The sequence below is a fragment of the Bombina bombina genome, chromosome 1 (assembly GCF_027579735.1).
Source record: "Bombina bombina isolate aBomBom1 chromosome 1, aBomBom1.pri, whole genome shotgun sequence".
Taxonomy (NCBI): domain Eukaryota; kingdom Metazoa; phylum Chordata; class Amphibia; order Anura; family Bombinatoridae; genus Bombina; species Bombina bombina.
Window position 1 is genome coordinate 644,770,328 of NC_069499.1, and position 21,877 is coordinate 644,792,204.

Sequence of the window (21,877 nt, forward strand, 5' to 3'; positions counted from 1 at the left end):
ATTCAGAATTTTGCCTTTTCCAGCTACTAGCGCTGTTGCAGGAAATGTTTGAAGGATCCTGAAACAAGTTAAACAAAACATGATTGTATTAAACATTACATTAGCATGAATTGCTGAGTTCAAGTGCTGTATTCAAGATGGTACCTGACCCAATAAGATGGTACCTGACCCAATACGATGGTACCTGACCCAATACGATGGTACCTGACCCAATAAGATGGTACCTGACCCAATACGATGGTACCTGACCCAATACGATGGTACCTGACCCAATAAGATGGTACCTGACCCAATACAATGGTACCTGACCCAATAAGATGGTACCTGACCCAATAAGATGGTACCTGACCCAATACGATGGTACCTGACCCAATACGATGGTACCTGACCCAATACGATGGTACCTGACCCAATAAGATGGTACCTGACCCAATACGATGGTACCTGACCCAATAAGATGGTACCTGACCCAATACGATGGTACCTGACCCAATAAGATGGTACCTGACCCAATAAGATGGTACCTGACCCAATACGATGGTACCTGACCCAATAGGATGGTACCTGACCCAATACGATGGTACCTGACCCAATAGGATGGTACCTGACCCAATACGATGGTACCTGACCCAATAAGATGGTACCTGACCCAATACGATGGTACCTGACCCAATACGATGGTACCTGACCCAATAGGATGGTACCTGACCCAATAGGATGGTACCTGACCCAATACGATGGTACCTGACCCAATAGGATGGTACCTGACCCAATAGGATGGTACCTGACCAAATTAGAACATTAATTTGGCCATTTAAATAAACAATATTATAGCACTTTCTTTTACTTTTATTTCTGAAGTATCCAAAATTAGGTTTTTATGCAGCCAGTACAAAGGGGGATATGTGTTGTTGGTGTTTATCTTTTTATCATCTATCTATCTTTCTATCTATCATCTATCTATCGTGTTTGTGTCAATGACTATTTTGTGATTCCAAGTTACTGTGTTTGCATTGAGTTACCATATTCCTATTTTTAGAGAAGGGAGCTTGTTTATTTTTTTAACTTAAATTTGGAAAAAATTTAGTTTGGTTGGTCTTTTCTATAAGGCATGAACAAATAGAGTGGTGCGAGTCAAGCAAACAAATTTGCATTGGAAACAATAGCACAATGCCTTTCTGCTGTATCAATAATAAACCAATTTGCTCCCCAAGGCATCCACTCCATTGGTGCAGCATTTTGCAAAAACACATGATGGCAATTTAAACACCTATAGATGGTGTGCTATTGAAAATGTAGTTTTGCCCAAACGTGGAGGTAACCTTGACCAACTTTTAGCAAAGAGAGAAATATTTTGGATTTTCAAAATGGAAACAAGGGTCCCTAAAGGATTAAACTCAAAATTTGACATGATAAATTATTGGGAATAAAAGAGATACTATCTGGTAATTTGGGTAAACTATTTTCCCATTAGCTAATGCACCATATTAACCTGGGAAGTTGTTGACAATAATAGTTTGGACTATTCCAAGTCTCTTGGGTCGCCTAATCAATATATGTAGTAGGTTGTTTATTGCCCTATATGCCATATTCAATATGGTTCATCAGATTTGTATGTTTCTTTGTCATGATTATTGATATGCAACATTCCATTATTTTCTCTCCTATCACATGCCTAGTATGTATATGAACTAATGTTTTCAATCTCAAACTTTCTTTACTTTATAGTTAGAATTAATTTGTGTACATTTTATGCCATTATATTTAGCGCTGCAGAATCTGTTGGCGCTCTACAAATAACAGATAACCAGAGGAAAGAGCCTAGTGATGGAAAATAAGCACACCAAATATCTACGAGATAGATCAGATTACCAAACAGATTCAGTTTATATCTGGAACCGTAAGAAAAGAGGGGAGATTAGATGAACACAATTTTCCAATAAAAAAGGGCAACCGCAGACGTAGAGGCAACAAACAAAACAAAAATGTGTCATTTTCAGGGAGTGATACAGATTACTCCTCTGATGAAGGAAACACTTGCTCTACCTCTGCAGTGGCCTTAACAGCAGTTAACCCCACCTCCATAGTCACTCCATCAGTCTGCACCTCAGGGTATATAGGTTTAAATGTGATACCTGTAAGTGATTTGATTGTCAGACCAAAAGAAAAAAGTATAATACAACAAGGGGCATATCATAAGCCCATACAGGCACAGGGCTCCGCTTTGACAAACAAACAAGGGGTATACCATCAGTCACAACAAGCGCACAACCCCACACACATATATGGTGCCTCATACCCTGATCTTGAACAGATTTTCCATCAGGTTTTTCCAGAGACCCAAGATCAAACAGGGGGAGCACAACAGACTCAAGAGGGGGGAGGGAGATACCAGCTCAGGGGCAATGTTATAAATCTCTCCTCTGACATATTATCTGAAGAACAGTTTCAGGTTCTTTCTCTAGGCTTAGGCTTCTCACCCACAAGCAATTTCAACTTATTTCAAACTTTACTGGATGTCAACCGTTTGATCAGAAATTTAACATTAAAAAAGCATTTTGGTGAAAGTGTACATACTTTAGAGGAGGGTGCAACACCACTTTTGACGTTGAGAATACTCTACACGACTTCAATGAAGTCTGTGACATAGTTGCATTGCAATCATTGGAGAATGAGTCCAGGAACTCTTTATGCACAGTGAACAGAGTAGCATCTTTTAAAGATAAATCTACCTTTTACCACATCCATAGTCGGGGGAATATATTGGAAATATTCCAACAAAGAGTGGAAATGGATTTAACTAATCTGGCAGGTTCTTGTACCAACACCAAACAAAATTTAACGTACAAAGAGAAAAAGGCCCGGCGGGATCTTCAAAATAATAACAATTTGGTAATACGCACCGCGGATAAAGACGGTGCGGTAGTGGTCATGAACAAGGCAGATTATATAGCAGAGGCGTTTTGCCAATTACACAATCCACACGACTATTTGAAACTTGACAGGGATCCCACTAGAGTCTACCAACATGAACTCAGACAGATTTTGGATGATGGTAGCGAGCAGGGGTTCCTGGATGATCAGACGTTGGCTTATCTGAATGTACAACATCCCAGGACCCCCTGTTTCCATCATCTTCCAAAAGTACATCAATCCTTAACAAAAGTACAGGGGAGGCCCATTGTGAGTGGAATCAGTTCATTATTAGAGCATCTTTCACAGTGGATCGATTCCATTTTACAGCCTCTTGTGGTTCAGTTGGCATCACATCTAAAAGACACTAAACATGTAATCAATATCATTCAGAGATTCAAATGGGATAGTAGCTATACTTGGCTAACTGTCGATGTGGTTGCATTATACTCTTCTATCCCACATGACAAGGGTCTAGAGGCTATCCATTTCTTTTTGTTGAACTATTCTAACTTTACCATGGAGTTCCAGGCATTCATTATCAGAGTGGTGAGGTTCCTTCTCACCAATAATTTCTTTCAATTTGAGGGGGATTGCTATCTCCAGAGATGCGGCACGGCCATGGGAGCAAAATTTGCGCCATCTTAAGCCAATTTGTATCTCGGCTGGTGGGAGCTGTGCCACATCTATGGAGATGGCAATCCCTGTAGAGACAGCATTAAGCTGTACTATAGGTACATTGACGACCTGCTTCTAGTCTGGAAGGGCGAAGCAGAGGATATCAAACAGTTCATGAACTTTCTCAATTCTAATGATATGGGTTTGAGGTTTACCTGTGAGACGAATCCGGTAGAAATTAATTTTCTGGGCTTGTCACTTAAAGGTACAACAGATAAAGGTATTGCCACTTGCGTCTATCGCAAACCTATAACGGGGAATACAATTTTACATGGCAATAGTTGTCACCCCAAGCAGATTAGGTTTGCGATAGCGAAAGGCCAATTCATCAGGCTTAAATGCAATTGTTCCAAACCCTCTGAATATCAGAAAGAAGCTTCTGATCTCGATAAACGATTAAGGGAGAGAAAATATCCCAACCAAGACATTGTCAGAGCAGAAGCAGTTGTGGACTTGGTTCCAAAGGACCAGTTGCTTAGAGCAGATAAGAGGAGGGGTATTAACAATGACAGGTCTGATAGAGTAAACTTTGTAACAGAGTTTAGTGCTCAATACCGTGATATCTGCAAGAGAGTGAGAGAGAATTTCTCACTTTTGGCTGCTGATGATCACCTTAAAAAGGTTGTAGATAAAGGAATCAGGTGTTCTTATAAAAAAGCAAGACCCTTGGTACATTATTAGCACCCAAACAATTGAAAAAGTCTCCAAGTATAAACAGCTCTTGGCTTAGACATGTAGGGATGTATAGATGTGGGAGCCATCTTTGTCGCCCATGTGAATATGTCCAGATCACTAAAAACTTTGAGTCAATGGTGAATGGTAAAAAGTATGACATACGCTCATGTTTAAATTGCAGAACCAATTATGTCATATATCTGATCTCATGTACTCAGTGTAAAAAGCAATACATTGGTCTCATGTCAAGAGATATGAATTCAAGAATTAGGGAACATCTCTCCACTATAAGTTTGGGCAAGGCATCCACTCCTTTGGTGCAGCATTTTGCAAAAACACATGATGGCAATTTAAACACCTTTTGATGGTGTGCTATTGAAAAAGTAGTTTTGCCCAAACGTGGAGGTAACCTTGACCAACTTTTAGCGAAGAGAGAAATATTTTGGATTTTCAAAATGGAAACAAGGGTCCTTAAAGGATTAAACTCAAAATTTGACATGATAAATTATTGGGAATAAAAGAGATACTATCTGGTAATTTGGGTAAACTATTTTCCCATTAGCTAATGCACCATATTAACCTGGGAAGTTGTTGACAATAATAGTTTGGACTATTCCAAGTCTCTTGGGTCGCCTAATCAATATATGTAATAGGTTGTTTATTGCCCTATATGCCATATTCAATATGGTTCATCAGATTTGTATGTTTCTTTGTCTTGATTATTGATCTGCAACATTCCATTATTTTCTCTCCTATCACATGCCTAGTATGTACTGTAAATGAACTAATGTTTTCAATCTCAAACTTTCTTTACTTTATAGTTAGAATTAATTTGTGTACATTTTATGCCATTATATACTCTCTTTGGTGTGAGTGTTTGTTTTGCCCCTCTTTATATGCAATCAGGCAATAACAGGTTTACAGGTTAACAGAGTAGCGCACAAGTGTTTTTAAATATGAATTAACATAATTGATTCTGAGCCAATGCGGAGAGCAATACGCTCTCCGTATTCAGCATTGCACCAGCAGCTCACAAGAGCTGCTGGTGCAACGCCGCCCCCTACAGACTTGCGGCCAATGGGCCACCAGCAGGGAGGTGTCAATCAACCCGATCGTACTCGATCGGGTTGAATTGTGGCGATTCCTGTCCGCCTCATCAGAGCAGGCGGACAGGGTAATGGAGCAGCGGTCTTTAGACCGCTGCTTCATAACTGCTGTTTCTGGCGAGTCTGAAGACTCGCCAGAAACAAGGGCCCTCAAGCTCCATTCAGAGCTTGATAAATGGTTCTCACAGTCTTCTGTTGGACATTTTGGGTTCACTGAAATGGACGGACAGTCCATTATACACCTGTAAAGATCAATAGCAAAGGAGGCCATATAATTACTGAGCAGAGCCCTGGATCTGTCTGTATTTAATGGAGAATGATCTACAATACCAGGCAGCACATAGGGAGAGCATATTCTGGACAATATTGTTTTAAAAGATAAATTAATCTTATATTGTGCCAATCTTATATTGTGCTCATGTCATCTTTTAATCTGATCAGCTAGGTTGCACAAGTGCATATCCTCTGAGTAAACTAACTAAGGGCTCACTTCTTTTGAGTCGTTAAAAATGGAGCTGTAAGCTACCAAAGTTGCCGACAGCTAAAAGTAATTTACGGCTCCGTTTTAGTACCAGGTTTCCGTTGCGCATTGCGTGCAGTCACTCTTTTCGTGTAGGTGTAAGTTAACGTTATGTTAACGATTCCATCTGACTTCGTATTTCTTGAAAAATCAATTAGTTGCTATGATAACCCGACCTTACACTATAAAATGTACGTTTAACGTCTGTGCTCCTTACCTGTGATCACCTCTAAAGAGAAACAAAAACAAATATACACTTATTTATAATACATATTTTTTTTTAACTATGAGCAAATACTATTTTTATAATTAGATTTTCCACTTTATTAATCTATGTAATATGTATTGCTGTCCTAGGCATAGGTCTAGTTTGAATTTTGTAGGTATGTGCTTGCATATATTTTATAATTAAATACATACTGGGATTTCCATAAGAACATAAGTGCAACTATTCCTATACATGGGACAACAATAAATATTACATATTACATTTTTTTCTACATTGAGACACTTGCATTATTTACAAATTTAAATGGGAAATAGGTCTCAAAAAGCTAAATTTTCCTTTTTTACACCTAGTTGAGCTGGGTTTAATTTTTCTCAATGTATCTACAGCCTCCGACAGTGTATTAACAATTTGCTCTTTCATTGGAAACCTGGTATAAGTTATCGCTTAACGGCTTCTAATACTAACTATAGGACGTAAAAATATTTATGATTAAACAACTAAAAATCTATGCGCTGGTGGTAGATAATACTTCACATAAATATCAGATACCCCAAGTCATCTGAATAAATAGTTTTAGTAGCAGTTATGATTGTCTTATATGTGTGCGCCTGTGTGCAAACACTGGCTTAATATCTACCAAATGACAATGGTCATAGTAGTATTTGTATTTCTATGTCAATGTTTATATAAAAAATGTGTACAAAAAAACGTTTTTAAAGAATTTTCTTAGAAAAATATCTTAAAATTATTAAGTTCTAATTCAAAAAAATAAAAATAAAAAATAATAATAATAAAAAATATACAAAGATTACTGGTTAAAAATAATATTCTTTTATTAGAATCAATATAAAATAGTCAGTCGAAATTGCTTAATCTTAAAGTGGTTATGTGAGAAAGTTGGTACCAACCAATTGTATTGAGGTGTAACTAGAATTAGTATATGATATATGAGTGTAAAAACAGTGTATAAAATTAGCAAGTCCAGTTTATACCTTGGTAGGTATTTAAAAGTACTTTTTGTAAAAGATTTGGCTTTTCACTCATAAAATGCACCAAAGGTAGAAAATAAGGTATAATTGGTAGAAATACAGTTGTTAGAGATCGTTGTTGAAGACAACTATTGACACCTGGTTCAACAATAGGTGTTTATTTTCAGCCTTTTTGTGATATGACCAAAAGATTTAGGCTAGGTGTTTGAGCCGTTTTCTGTATGTCACAGTAATTATATCACAATAGTTATTGAACACTTAGTTTGTCTTTTGCGGTATTATTAATCAACATACTTTGAATAAGGTACCTTATTTGCAGTTCCAAGTCATATAAGAAGGTTCTTGCGTATCCAAATGAGGTATAGATGAGAAAGTTTCTTTGTCCGTTCAAAGTTTCTAGGAGCGCTTGTTGCAGCGTGTATGTCTCCTGTGAAGTTGCCTCTGTCACTTCCGTGTCCGGTCTTGACACGCCCACCAAATGCGAGATTGACAGATAGGTAAAGAGCAGGGTTTCTCCAGTGCGGTGTAAGCAGTCTGTATCCAAGGTGATCAGTAAGCAGTCTGTATCCAAAGCAACGCGTTTCAGCTCCAAAGAGCCTTTCTCAAGCTTCTGTCAGACCTGCTCAGAATCCTATCTTTTATACCTTTGTTCCTGATTGAGTAAATTGTTTAATTGTTTTATTGAGGCATTGTCAAAGCCAATATCATTTCTGTGTGTGGTTTTCAATATGCTTAAAAGCCGCTATAGAGTATTCATGTATTCTTATTTGAAAAAAATAAATAAACAACTAAATAAATAATTTTAGTAAAAAACTGGAATAGTTCTCTTTTTTCCTTTGTTGAAAAGATATTTTTTATATTTGTATTGGTACTATACTGTGTGTGGTTTCAATATGTTTAAAAGCCAATTTAGATTAAATAAATAATTATAGTGAAAAATGGATTAGAATCGGTTGGCTTAGTTCTTTTTTTTCCTTTGTTGAAAAAATATTTTTACATTTTTATATTTTTATTGGTACTCTGCTAGTGTATTTCCAAGTTATTACTGTACATTAAAAAGACTGTACATATCTATATATGACCTGCATCATATGAAAAATAAAGATTAAATTTTTTTTGTTAAGATAAAAAAATATCAGATTTATTTATACACTTTAAAAACGTTTTTTTCTCTTTGGTAATAGAGGACTAAATAATATATACATATAAAGATGGACATTCTAAGTTTTATAGAACAGACCACTGTCTAATAGATGGGTGAAACAGTCTCAATATAGAGACTGTAGGTATTTATAATTTCTTGTAGTATTGTGTTATGATCTATGTAAAAAAACTTCTCAGTTCAATTTCTAAATTGTAAATCCATTTGCTTTCTAGCTGCAATAATCTTTTTTGATTATCTCCCCCTCTCTTTTGTTTTTGTAATTTGGCTATGCCCATATAGTTAAAAAATTTTAGATTACCATTATTACAGGCTTTAAAATGCTTAGGGACGGGTAGGTCCTTATTTCTATCCTCCTCCATATTTTCGATGGATAAAATATGCTCTCGTATTCTTTCATGTAGGGGGTGTTCTGATTCGCCTACGTATTGCATTCCACATTTACACTGAATGATGTAGACAATATTTTTATCTGTGCATCTTATACATTCTTGGATTTTAAATTCCCTTTTATTAAAATGTGATGTGACTGTTTTACTTTTCTTGGAGTGTCTGCAAGATTTGCATATAAAACATGGGAAAAAACCTTTTAGGTCCTGTCCTGTTAAATCTTTGTCTATTTTTTTATGCTGTTTAATTTGGGTTGGGGCAAGTATGTTTTTTAAATTATTAGCTTTTCTGTATATAAACCTCGGTTTTTTAGTGATATGGGGGCCAATAATTTTATCTTGATGTAGTATGTGCCAATGTTTCTTTAATATTTTTTCTGTTATTTTATAGTTTGCATTGAAATCACTTATGAATGGGATATTTAGCTTATTATGTTCTGGGTGGGTGTTGTCACTAAATTTTTTATTATTTTTGTTTAATATGGTATTTCTTTCCATTTTTCCTACTCCTTGTCTAATATTCTCTACAAATTCTTCCCTATAGCCTCTTTCTATAAACTTTGCCTTAAGTACTTTCGATTGGTTATCATAATCCTCAGGTTTGTTACAATTTTTCATTACCCTCAGCATTTGTCCTTTCGGTATATTGTTCTTCCAGGCTTGATGATGGCAGCTACTTGAATGGATAAAATTGTTACTATCTACCGGTTTAAAGTAGGTTCTTGTATTGATAGTATTGTTTTCAATATAGATTTCTAAATCTAGGAAGTTCAAATTTGTGTTGCTTATTTCTTTGGTGAAGCGTATATTATAATTGTTATTATTCATTTCGTTAAAAATTATTTCAAAATTCTCAGGGGTCCCTCTCCAAATAATTATTACATCGTCTATATATCTTTTATATAGGACTAGGTTTGCACCCAGCTCGCGAGTGTCAAGGAATTGTTTTTCCCAAATTCCCATAAAAAGATTTGCATAGCTGGGTGCAAACCTAGTCCCCATTGCAGTTTCACAAATTTGAGTGTAAAAAAAGTCTTCAAATAGAAAATAGTTGTGTTTTAAAATAAAATCAATACTCTCCAGAATAAAATTCTTCTGTTCTTGTTTCATATTATTATCATCATTAAGAAATTGTTTAACTGCCTCTATTCCTTGGGTATGATCAATGATCGTGTACAATGATGTGACGTCACAACTTATTAGTAAAAATATTTTCAGCAGCCGGACCCTGGCTGCTGATATTGAAGTATAATGTGCCATCAAAAGCAGATAATAAACGAAATTGCTTCAGACAGCATATTTATCGGTTTGCGACCTCGTGCAAACCTAATTACGGCTCAATGGAAACGAGCCCTAAGAGGGAAGGATGACTTATAGCCAGAGACAAGCAGCTCCTCTTTTGCCTATGGGGCCGATTTATCAACCCTCTGTCCGACATGATCCGATCAGCGGATCATGTCCGACAGACATTGCTGAATGCGGAGAGCTGCTAGTGCAACGCCGCCCCCTGCAGATTCACGGCCAATCAGCCGCTAGCAGGGGGTGTCAATCAACCCGATTGAATACCCGATGTCTGTCTGCCTCCTCAGAGCAGGTGAACAGGTTATGGAGCAGCGGTCTTTAGACCGCTGCTTCATAACTGGTGTTTCTGACGAGCCTTCAGGGCCATACTGTCAGGGTTTTTTTTCCCTGCTTTGTTTGCCATGTGCTGCTGGCAGCCATTTTACTCACCTCTCTTGCTGACTCTGGGGCATAGTGTGTGATGCTGCTCATTTCCTGTACGCCCTTTTATGGTCAGACTGCTGTACATCATCCGTGTGAGACAGGTAGCAGTCTCAGAATTGTGATGTCATCACTTATTATTTAAAGGGCCTCTGTTCAGTATGCTTTGCCCTTGCGTTGTCTCAAACCTGTTTGTGAGTGCCTGTGTTCCAGTTCCTGTGTATTACCTGGCTGTCTGACGTCCCTCCTGGTTCCTGATCCCTGGCTTGTTCCTGACTCTGCTGTTCTCCTTGTTCCTGATTCCGGCTCGTCTGATTACTCGCTTTGGCTCCTGACTCTGCTCGTCTGACTACCAGCTCTGGTTTTGACTCCTGGCTTGTTATTTGACTTGTGGACTTTTTATTATTTTTTGTTATTAATAAAGGTGTGGTTATTTTTGCACTTCTCGTCTCAGTCTGATTCCTGGCATCCTGACACATACGGAGCTTGATAAATAGGCCCCTATGTGTCTGCCGTCTCAGCTTCTGGAAATGGCCAGAAAGGGAGCTGTTGAAAAACATAATTTGTGTAAGAACTTACCTGATAAATTCATTTCTTTCATATTAGCAAGAGTCCATGAGCTAGTGACGTATGGGATATACATTCCTACCAGGAGGGGCAAAGTTTCCCAAACCTTAAAATGCCTATAAATACACCCCTCACCACACCCACAATTCAGTTTAACGAATAGCCAAGAAGTGGGGTGATAAGAAAAAAGTGCGAAAGCATATAAAATAAGGAATTGGAATAATTGTGCTCTATACAAAATCATAACCACCACAAAAAAAGGGCGGGCCTCATGGACTCTTGCTAATATGAAAGAAATGAATTTATCAGGTAAGTTCTTACATAAATTATGTTTTCTTTCATGTAATTAGCAAGAGTCCATGAGCTAGTGACGTATGGGATAATGACTACCCAAGAAGTGGATATTTCCACACAAGAGTCACTAGAGAGGGAGGGATAAAATAAAGACAGCCAATTCCTGCTGAAAATAATCCACACCCAAAATAAAGTTTAATGAAAAACATAAGCAGAAGATTCAAACTGAAACCGCTGCCTGAAGTACTTTTCTACCAAAAACTGCTTCAGAAGAAGAAAATACATCAAAATGGTAGAATTTAGTAAAAGTATGCAAAGAGGACCAAGTCGCTGCTTTGCAGATCTGGTCAACCGAAGCTTCATTCCTAAACGCCCAGGAAGTAGAAACTGACCTAGTAGAATGAGCTGTAATTCTCTGAGGCGGAGTTTTACCCGACTCAACATAGGCAAGATGAATTAAAGATTTCAACCAAGATGCCAAAGAAATGGCAGAAGCTTTCTGGCCTTTTCTAGAACCGGAAAAAATAACAAATAGACTAGAAGTCTTACGAAAAGATTTCGTAGCTTCAACATAATATTTCAAAGCTCTAACAACATCCAAAGAATGCAACGATTTCTCCTTAGAATTCTTAGGATTAGGACATAATGAAGGAACCACAATTTCTCTACTAATGTTGTTGGAATTCACAACTTTAGGTAAAAATTCAAAAGAAGTTCGCAACACCGCCTTATCCTGATGAAAAATCAGAAAAGGAGACTCACAAGAAAGAGCAGATAATTCAGAAACTCTTCTGGCAGAAGAGATGGCCAAAAGGAACAAAAAACTTTCCAAGAAAGTAATTTAATATCCAATGAATGCATAGGTTCAAATGGAGGAGCTTGAAGAGCCCCCAGAACCAAATTCAAACTCCAAGGAGGAGAAATTGACTTAATGACAGGCTTTATACGAACCAAAGCTTGTACAAAACAATGAATATCAGGAAGAATAGCAATCTTCTTGTGAAAAAGAACAGAAAGAGCAGAGATTTGACCTTTCAAGGAACTTGCGGACAAACCCTTATCTAAACCATCCTGAAGAATACTGTAATATTCTCGGTATTCTAAAAGAATGCCAAGAAAAATGATGAGAAAGACACCAAGAAATATAAGTCTTCCAGACTCTATAATATATCTCTCTGGATACAGATGTACGAGCCTGTAACATAGTATTAATCACAGAGTCAGAGAAACCTCTTTGACCAAGAATCAAGCGTTCAATCGCCATACCTTTAAATTTAAGGATTTCAGATCCTGATGGAAAAAAAGGACCTTGAGACAAAAGGTCTGGTCTTAACGGAAGAGTCCACGGTTGGCAAGAGGCCATCCGGACAAGATCCGCATACCAAAACCTGTAAGGCCATGCCGGAGCTACCAGCAGAACAAACGAGCATTCCTTCAGAATCTTGGAGGTTACTCTTGGAAGAAGAACTAGAGGCGGAAAGATATAGGGAGGATGATACTTCCAAGGAAGTGATAATGCATCCACTGCCTCCGCCTGAGGATCCCGGGATCTGGACAGATACCTGGGAAGTTTCTTGTTTAGATGAGAAGCCATCAGATCTATTTCTGGAAGTTCCTACATTTGAACAATCTGAAGAAATACCTCTGGGTGAAGAGACCATTCGCCCGGATGCAACGTTTGACGACTGAGATAATCCGCTTTCCAATTGTCCATACCTGGGATATGAACCGCAGAGATTAGACAGGAGCTGGATTCCGCCCAAACCAAAATTCGAGATACTTCTTTCATAGCCAGAGGACTGTGAGTCCCTCCTTGATGATTGATGTATGCCACAGTTGTGACATTGTCTATCTGAAAACAAATGAACAACTCTCTCTTCAGAAGAGGCCAAGACTGAAGAGCTCTGAAAATTGCACGGAGTTCCAAAATATTGATCGGAAATCTCACCTCCTGAGATTCCCAAACCCCTTGTGCCGTCAGATACCCCCACACAGCTCCCCAACCTGTAAGACTTGCATCTGTTGAGATTATAGTCCAGGTCGGAAGAACAAAGAAGCCCCCTGAACTAAACGATGGTGATCTGTCCACCATGTCAGAGAGTGTTGTAAAATCGGTTTAAAGATATTAATTGAGATATCTTTGAGTAATCCCTGCACCATTGGTTCAGCATACAGAGCTGAAGAGGTCGCATGTGAAAACGAGCAAAGGAGATCGCATCTGATGCGGCAGTCCTAAGACCCAACATTTCCATGCATAAGGCTACCAAAGGGAATGATTGTGACTGAAGGTTTTGACAAGCTGATATCAATGTTAAACTTCTCTTGTCTGACAAGGACAGAGTCATAGACACTGAATTTATCTAGAAACCTAAAAAGGTTACCCTTGTCTGAGGAATCAATGAACTGATTGGTAAATTGATCCTCCAACCATGAACTTGAAGAAACAACACAAGTCGATTCGTATGAGATTCTTCGAAAATGAGAAGACTGAGCAAATACCAAGATATCGTCCAAATAAGGAAATACCAAAACCCTATTCTCTGATTACAGAAAGAAGGGCACCGAGAACCTTTGAAAAAAATTCTTGGAACTGAGGCTAAGCCAAACGGTAGAGCCACAAAACTGGTAATGCTTGTCTAAAAAGAGAATCTCAGACACTAAAAGTGATCTGGATGAATCGGAATATGCAGATACACATCCTGTAAATCTATTGTAGACATATAATGCCCTTGCTAAACAAAAGGCAGGATAGTCCTACAGTAACCATCTTGAATGTTGGTATCCTAACATAATGATTCAATAATGATAGATCCGGAACTGGTCTGAAGGAATTGACCTTCTTTGGTACAATGAAGAGATAAAATAAGATCCCAGCCCCTGTTCCAGAACTGGAACTGGCATAAATACTCCAGCCAACTCTAGATCTGAAACACATTTCAGAAATGCTGAGCCTTTGCTGTGTTAACTGGGACACGGGAAAGAAAAGAATCTCTTAGCAGGAGGCCTTAACTTGAAGCCAATTCTGTACCTTTCTGAAACAATGTTTCTGAAACCAGAGATTAAGAACGGAATTGATCCAAATTTCTTTGAAGAAAACGTAATCTGCCCCATACCAGCTGAGCTGGAATAAGGGCCGCACCTTCATAGGTACTTAGGAGCTGGCTATAGGTTTCTATAAGGCTTGGATATATTCCAAACTGGAAATAGTTTCCAAACTGATACCGCTCCTGAGGATGAAGGATCAGGCTTTTGTTCCTTGTGAGGAAAGGAACGAAAATGATTATTTACCCTGGAAAGAAAGGGAAAGCAAAGTTGACTTAGAAGACATGTCAGCATTCCAAGTTTAATCCATAAAGCTATTCTAGCTAAAATAGCTAGAGACATATACCTGACATCAACTCTAATGATATCAAAAGATGGTATCACCAATAAAATTATTAGCATGTTATAGAATAAAAATAATGCTATAAAATTATGATCTGTTACTTGTTGCGCTAAAGCTTCTAACCAAAAAGTTGAAGCTGCAGCAACATCCGCTAAAAATATAGCAGGTCTAAGAAGATTACCTGAACATAAGTAAGCTTTTCTTAGAAAGGAATCAATTTTCCTATCTAAAGGATCCTTAAATGAAGTACTATCTGCCGTAGGAATAGTAGTACATTAGCAGGAGTAGAGACAGCCCCATAACCTTAGGGATTTTTGTCCCAAAAAACTCTAATCTGTCAGATGGCACAGGATATAATTTGCTTAAACGTCTAGAAGGAGTAAATAAATTACCCAAATTATTCCATTCCCTGGAAATTACTTCAGAAATAGCATCAGGGAGATAAAACACTTCTGGAATAACTACAGGAGATTTAAAAAAACCTTATTTAAACGTTTACATTTAGTATCAAGAGGACCAGAATCCTCTATTTCTAATGCAAATAACACTTCTTTAAGTAAAGAACGAATAAATTCCATCTTGAACAAATACAAAGATTTATCAGCATCAACCTCTGAGACAGAAACCTCAGAACCAGAAGAACCATTATCAGTATCAGAATGATGATGTTCATTTAAAAATTCATCTGAAAAAAAGAGAAGTTTTAAAAGACTTTTATGTATACTAGAAGGAAAAATAACAGACATAGCCTTCTTAATGGATTTAAAAAATAAAATCTCTTATGTTATCAGGAACACTCTGAAAATTAGATGTTGACGGAACAGCAACAGGTAATGTAACAATACTAAAGGAAATTTTATCTGCATTAATAAGTTTGACATGACATGCAATACAAATAACAGCTGGAGAAACAGATATCAAAAGTTTATAGCAGATACACTTAGCTTGGTAGCTCCAGCATTGTGCAGTGATTTTCCTGAAGTATCTTCTGACTCAGTTGCAACGTGGAACATCTTGCAATATGTAAAAGAAAAAAACAACATATAAAGCAAAATTGATCAAATTCCTTAAATGACAGTTTCAGGAATGGGAAAAAATGCCAAAGAACAAGCTTCTAGCAACCAGAAGCGATAAAAAATGAGACTTAAATAATGTGGAGACAAAAGTGACGCCCATATTTTTTCGCGCCAAATAAGACGCCCACATTATTTGGCGCCTAAATGCTTTTTGGCGCCAAAAATGACGCCACATCCGGAACGCCGACATTTTTGGCGCAAAATAACGTCAAAGAATGACGCAACTTCCGGCAACACGTATGACGCCGGAAACGGAAATAGAATTTTTGCGCCAAAAAAGTCCGCTCCAAGAATGACGCAATAAAATGAAGCATTTTCAGCCCCCGCGAGCCTAACAGCCCACAGGGAAAAAGTCAAATTTTAAGGTAAAAAATGTTAAATTAAAATGCATTATCCCAAATATGAAACTGACTGTCTGAAAAATAAGGAAAGTTGAACATTCTGAGTCAAGGCAAATAAATGTTTGAATACATATATTTAGAACTTTATAAACAAAGTGCCCAACCATAGCTAGGAGTGTCACAGAAAATAAGACTTACTTACCCCAGGACACTCATCTACATATAGCAGATAGCCAAACCAGTACTGAAACGAGAATCAGTAGAGGTAATGGTATATATAAGAGTATATCGTCGATCTGAAAAGGGAGGTAAGAGATGAATCTCTACGACCGATAACAGAGAACCTATGAAATAGACCCCTTAGAAGGAGATCACTGCATTCAAATAGGCAATACTCTCCTCACATCCCTCTGACATTCACTGCACGCTGAGAGGAAAACCGGGCTCCAACTTGCTGCGGAGCGCATATCAACGTAGAATCTAGCACAAACTTACTTCACCACCTCCATCGGAGGCAAAGTTTGTAAAACTGAATTGTGGGTGTGGTGAGGGGTGTATTTATAGGCATTTTAAGGTTTGGGAAACTTTGCCCCTCCTGGTAGGAATGTATATCCCATACGTCACTAGCTCATGGACTCTTGCTAATTACATGAAAGAAAAGGAGGTCCGCCACAGCCTTTACTTTGTGGCCCAATGAAGTCTTATTGCACCCCTACAGAACGTTTTTTAAAAAAAAAAAAATAAGTGTAAGTTATTTCACCTCTACTAAAAATATAATTTTTTTAAAGGATTCTTCTTTCCAACTGTGTTTCGTAAATATTTAGGATTGGCACACATTGTAACTGTGGCTTTTATCTCGTATTAAAAACAGCAGTCTTCATTAATATTTATACAAATATTTTTATTTACTATAAGTTAAGTTTAAAACTGGGATGTGATCAAGCATTTAATTAATATTTTGAAATATGCACAAGAGAAAAAAAATGAAATAAAAGACTACATTTTATTTCCAAAAGCTTTGTACATTTTGTCTTCTTTTGCCTTACTGGGGAATCTTTACAGAGAATTGTTTCAAATGATCTTATGCCTGGAGTTGCAGCAGTTTCTATTAAAGATTGCTTTCAGTGATCAGGTAAATAGTCATGTTGTTGCGGTAAGAACCAACATTATTTATATCACTGTCACGCTGTGTTTGTATATCAAATTGCACTTTTTAAAAATTATGACGAAGTAGCTGACCACCATTGAAAAAGTTTGTCCTCACTTACAGACATCTGTCCGGCTTTTAGAGGACACTCAACAGATTCTTCCACCTGGACCAGGTGACTCGGTATCTCCTGATTGGCTGTCAGTGTGTTTGCTATGACAACTGCAGTTCTGTGCCAAAATGCCTTGTTTATGGCTTCCCTCAGGTAATGTATATGAGGAAAAAATAAGACACTGCAAAGCAATTTAAATTGTATGTTGTAATTAATAGAAAATCTAAAAAAAAAAAATTCACAAATATCTTTAGCTATTTAAAAATAAAAAATTCACCACCTGGAATTAGTTGCAGGACACTATTTTCTCTGCCTACATCATCGAATGCGAGCCAGAATGACATCACAGGACCCCCTTTCAAACATCTAGTATCAGTAGAAAACAAGGATTTGGTTTTTATCTCTTACTTGTTTATAATATCAGAAATCTAACATAGCAAACAACATAGAGTTCAAAACTATTTTTCAGAAAGAGTTTTAAATGGAAAATGAATACATTAAAAATAAATTAAATATACATATTACTGTCTTTAATAGTTACAATGTTCTATTTGCTCTGTTTAGATAGACAGATAGATAGATACATGATAGATAAATTGAATACAAAAAATACTGTAGTTACAACACTTAAACTCATTAGCAATATCAAAGAAAATAATACATTAAGGGCTAAGTTACAAGTGGAGGGCAAAACGTTTAGCACTGCTCAGTGATAACAGCGCTCAAGATAAATCAAAAGCGCTTCCTAGTTTGCATTGGTATTACAAGTTAAAAGTAAAAAGTTATCGCTTGAGCAAAACAGACAGACATACTTACATCTGGAGGCCAGATAACACGCTTGTACTAATTCTCTTTTCCCATAGACTTCTATAAGGGACACTTAAAAAGCCTCTTATGACTTTCGCTCGAGCACTAACCCGAAGGTGTGAAATACCTATGTTCTTCATATAGAAGACAATGTTCTTTTGATAGACTTTCATTTTAGCCAATCAGTACTGACTAATAAATAACTCCACAGGAGTGAGCACAATGTTATCTGTATGGCACACATAAAATAACACCCTCTAGCTGTAAAAAATGTAAAATGCCCTGAGATAAGCGATGGCCTTCAAGGGCTTAGAAATTAGCATATGAGGCTACCTAGGTTTAGCTTTCAACAAAAAATACCAAGAGAACAAAGCACATTTGATGATAAAAGTGAATTTGAAAGTTATTTAAAAACGAAATTTATGCTTAACTGATACATTTCTTTCTTTCCGGATATGGTGAGTCCACGACATCATCAATTACTAGTCAGACTATCGCTCCTGGCCAGCATGAGGAGGCAAAGAGCACCACAGCAAAGCTGTTAAGTGTCACTCCCCTACCCACAATCCCCAGTCATTTGACCAAAGGAAAATGGAAAAAAGAAATAACACCAAGGTGTAGAGGTGCCTGAGGTTTAGTAAAAAAAATAACTGTTTTAAATTTAAGGGTGGGGTTGTGGACTCACCATATCCGGAAAGAAATTTATCAGGTAAGCATACATTTTGTTTTCTTTCCTAAGATATAGTGAGTTCACAACGTCATCAATTACTAGTGGGAACCAATACCCAAGCTAGAGGACACAGATGACTAGGGAGGGAGAACAAGACAGGCAGACCTAAACAGAAGGCACCACCGCTTGACAAACCTTTCTCCCAAAAGAGGCCTTGGTCGAGGCAAAAGTATCAAATTTATAAAATTTGGAAAATGTATACAGAGAGGACCAAACTGCAGCCCTGCAAACCCTCTCCACAGAAACGCCATCTCTGAAAGCCCAAGAAAAGGAAATAGCCCTCGTGGAATAAGCTGTAATTCTCTCAGGAGGCTGCTGACCAGCAGTCTCATAAGCAAAACGAAGTATACTTCTCAACCAGAGAGAAAGAGAAGTAGCAGTAGCTTTCTGACTTTTACGCTTTCCAGAGAAAACAAACAAACAGGACAGAGGACTGATGAAAATCCCTAGCCGTCTGTAGGTAGAATTTTAAAGCACGTACAACGTCCAAGTTGTGCAACAAACGCTCCTTATGAGAAGAAGGATTAGGAGCAACAATTTGCTGATTAATATTTCTATCTGAAACCACTTTAGGAAGAAAACCCAACTTCGTACAAAGAACTGCCTTTTCAGCATGAAAGATAAGGTAAGGCGAATCACACTGCAAAGCCGAGAGTTCCAAAACTCTCTGAGCAGAAGAAATAGCAATAAGAAACAAAACTTTCTATGGAATGCCATGGCTCAAACGGAGCCTGCTGCAAAACTTTAAGAACAAGGTTAAGGCTCCAAGGAGGAGCAACATACTTAAACACAGGCCTGATTCCGACCAGGGTCTGTAATAACTGTATAACTGGAAAATATATGTAATAACTGTATAACTGGAAAATCACATTTTGCTATAGTAAGGAAAGCTTAACCCTTTTGAATAAACTAGTTTCCAAGAGATAATATCAAGCAACTCAACCCCAAGGCATGTACAGAAGGATCAAAGGCTACCATCAAATGTAAATAAGACAGGTGAGACCTGCTCTCCTTCCTGAGGACAGAAAATCAAATGTCATAAAGCTTCAAAAAGGACACACGACAGGACAATGGCATCATAAATCTTCAAAGGGACTCAGATAAGGTCAGTCCTGAGATGGGTCACAAAGGTCAGATGGCATTAGGAAAACTCATTTCTTGGACCACAGCGACATCTACAGGCAGTTAACTCAACAGATGAATTGTTATAAAACAGAAGATGAATGGATTTGATTGGCTGGGACTGTCTTCATGGTGTGGCTGTTTGGCTATAAATATGTTTTGAGAAGCAGCTTGAATGAGAGGAAAAGGGAAGGACAAATACACCCATGTAACAGAGAGACTTCATCTTCCTTTCAATGCATACATTATAGTGTAGATAGATTAGAAGAATAAAGCCTTGTATGTTAGACGCTTCTCTCACCACTCATGTATAGATCTGTAATTTAATAAATTAATTCTTTTATAAGACTGGTGTAGGTATCATTCTTTAAATAAAGTAAATGGATTATAAGGAAAAGCCTGACACTGATTTTAGTCACTGACCCAATATTAGAAAAGGGTCTTTCTTTCATGTAATTAGCAAGAGTCCATGAGCTAGTGACGTATGGGATATACATTCCTACCAGGAGGGGCAAAGTTTCCCAAACCTCAAAATGCCTATAAATACACCCCTCACCACACCCACAATTCAGTTTTACAAACTTTGCCTCCGATGGAGGTGGTGAAGTAAGTTTGTGCTAGATTCTACGTTGATATGTGCTCCGCAGCAAGTTGGAGCCCGGTTTTCCTCTCAGCGTGCAGTGAATGTCAGAGGGATGTGAGGAGAGTATTGCCTATTTGAATGCAGTGATCTCCTTCTACGGGGTCTATTTCATAGGTTCTCTGTTATCGGTCGTAGAGATTCATCTCTTACCTCCCTTTTCAGATCGACGATATACTCTTATATATACCATTACCTCTGCTGATTCTCGTTTCAGTACTGGTTTGGCTTTCTACAAACATGTAGATGAGTGTCCTGGGGTAAGTAAATCTTATTTTCTGTGACACTCTAAGCTATGGTTGGGCACTTTGTTTATAAAGTTCTAAATATATGTATTCAAACATTTATTTGCCTTGACTCAGAATGTTCAACATTCCTTATTTTTCAGACAGTCAGTTTCATATTTGGGATAATGCATTTGAATTAATCATTTTTTCTTACCTTAAAAAATTTGACTCTTTTTCCCTGTGGGCTGTTAGGCTCGCGGGGGCTGAAAATGCTTCATTTTATTGCGTCATTCTTGGCGCGACTTTTTTGGCGCAAAAAATCTTTTCCGTTTCCGGCGTCATACGTGTCGCCGGAAGTTGCGTCATTTTTTGACGTTATTTTGCGCCAAAAGTGTCGGCGTTCCGGATGTGGCGTCATTTTTGGCGCCAAAAGCATTTAGGCGCCAAATAATGTGGGCGTCTTATTTGGCGCTAAAAAATATGGGCGTCGCTTTTGTCTCCACATTATTTAAGTCTAATTTTTCATTGCTTCTGGTTGCTAGAAGCTTGTTCTTTGGCATTTTTTCCCATTCCTGAAACTGTCATTTAAGGAATTTGACCAATTTTGCTTTATATGTTGTTTTTTCTCTTACATATTGCTTATTGATGTCTCACGTTGCATCTGAGTCAGAAGATACTACAGGAAAATCGCTGTCTAGTGCTGGATCTACCAAAGCTAAGTGTATCTGCTGTAAACTTTTGGTAGCTATTCCTCCGGCTGTTGTTTGTATTAATTGTCATGACAAACTTGTTAATGCAGATAATATTTCCTTTAGTAAAGTACCATTGTCTGTTGCAGTTCCTTCAACATCTAAGGTGCAGAATGTTCCTGATAACATAAGAGATTTTGTTTCTGAATCCATCAAGAAGGCTATGTCTGTTATTTCTCCTTCTAGTAAACTTAAAAAATCTTTTAAAACTTCTCTCCCTACAGATGAATTTTTAAATGAACATCATCATTCTGATTCTGATGACTCTTCTGGTTCAGAGGATTCTGTCTCAGAGAT

General features: G+C 37.6%; 1 protein-coding gene across 2 annotated transcripts in view; it reads right to left on the bottom strand.

Annotated features, from left to right (window-relative positions):
• Positions 1–21,877, bottom strand: part of LOC128645829 (L-threonyl-[L-threonyl-carrier protein] 4-chlorinase) — a 195,629-nt gene that overhangs the window by 71,057 nt on the left and 102,695 nt on the right. The gene's annotated exons all lie outside the window — the stretch shown is intronic.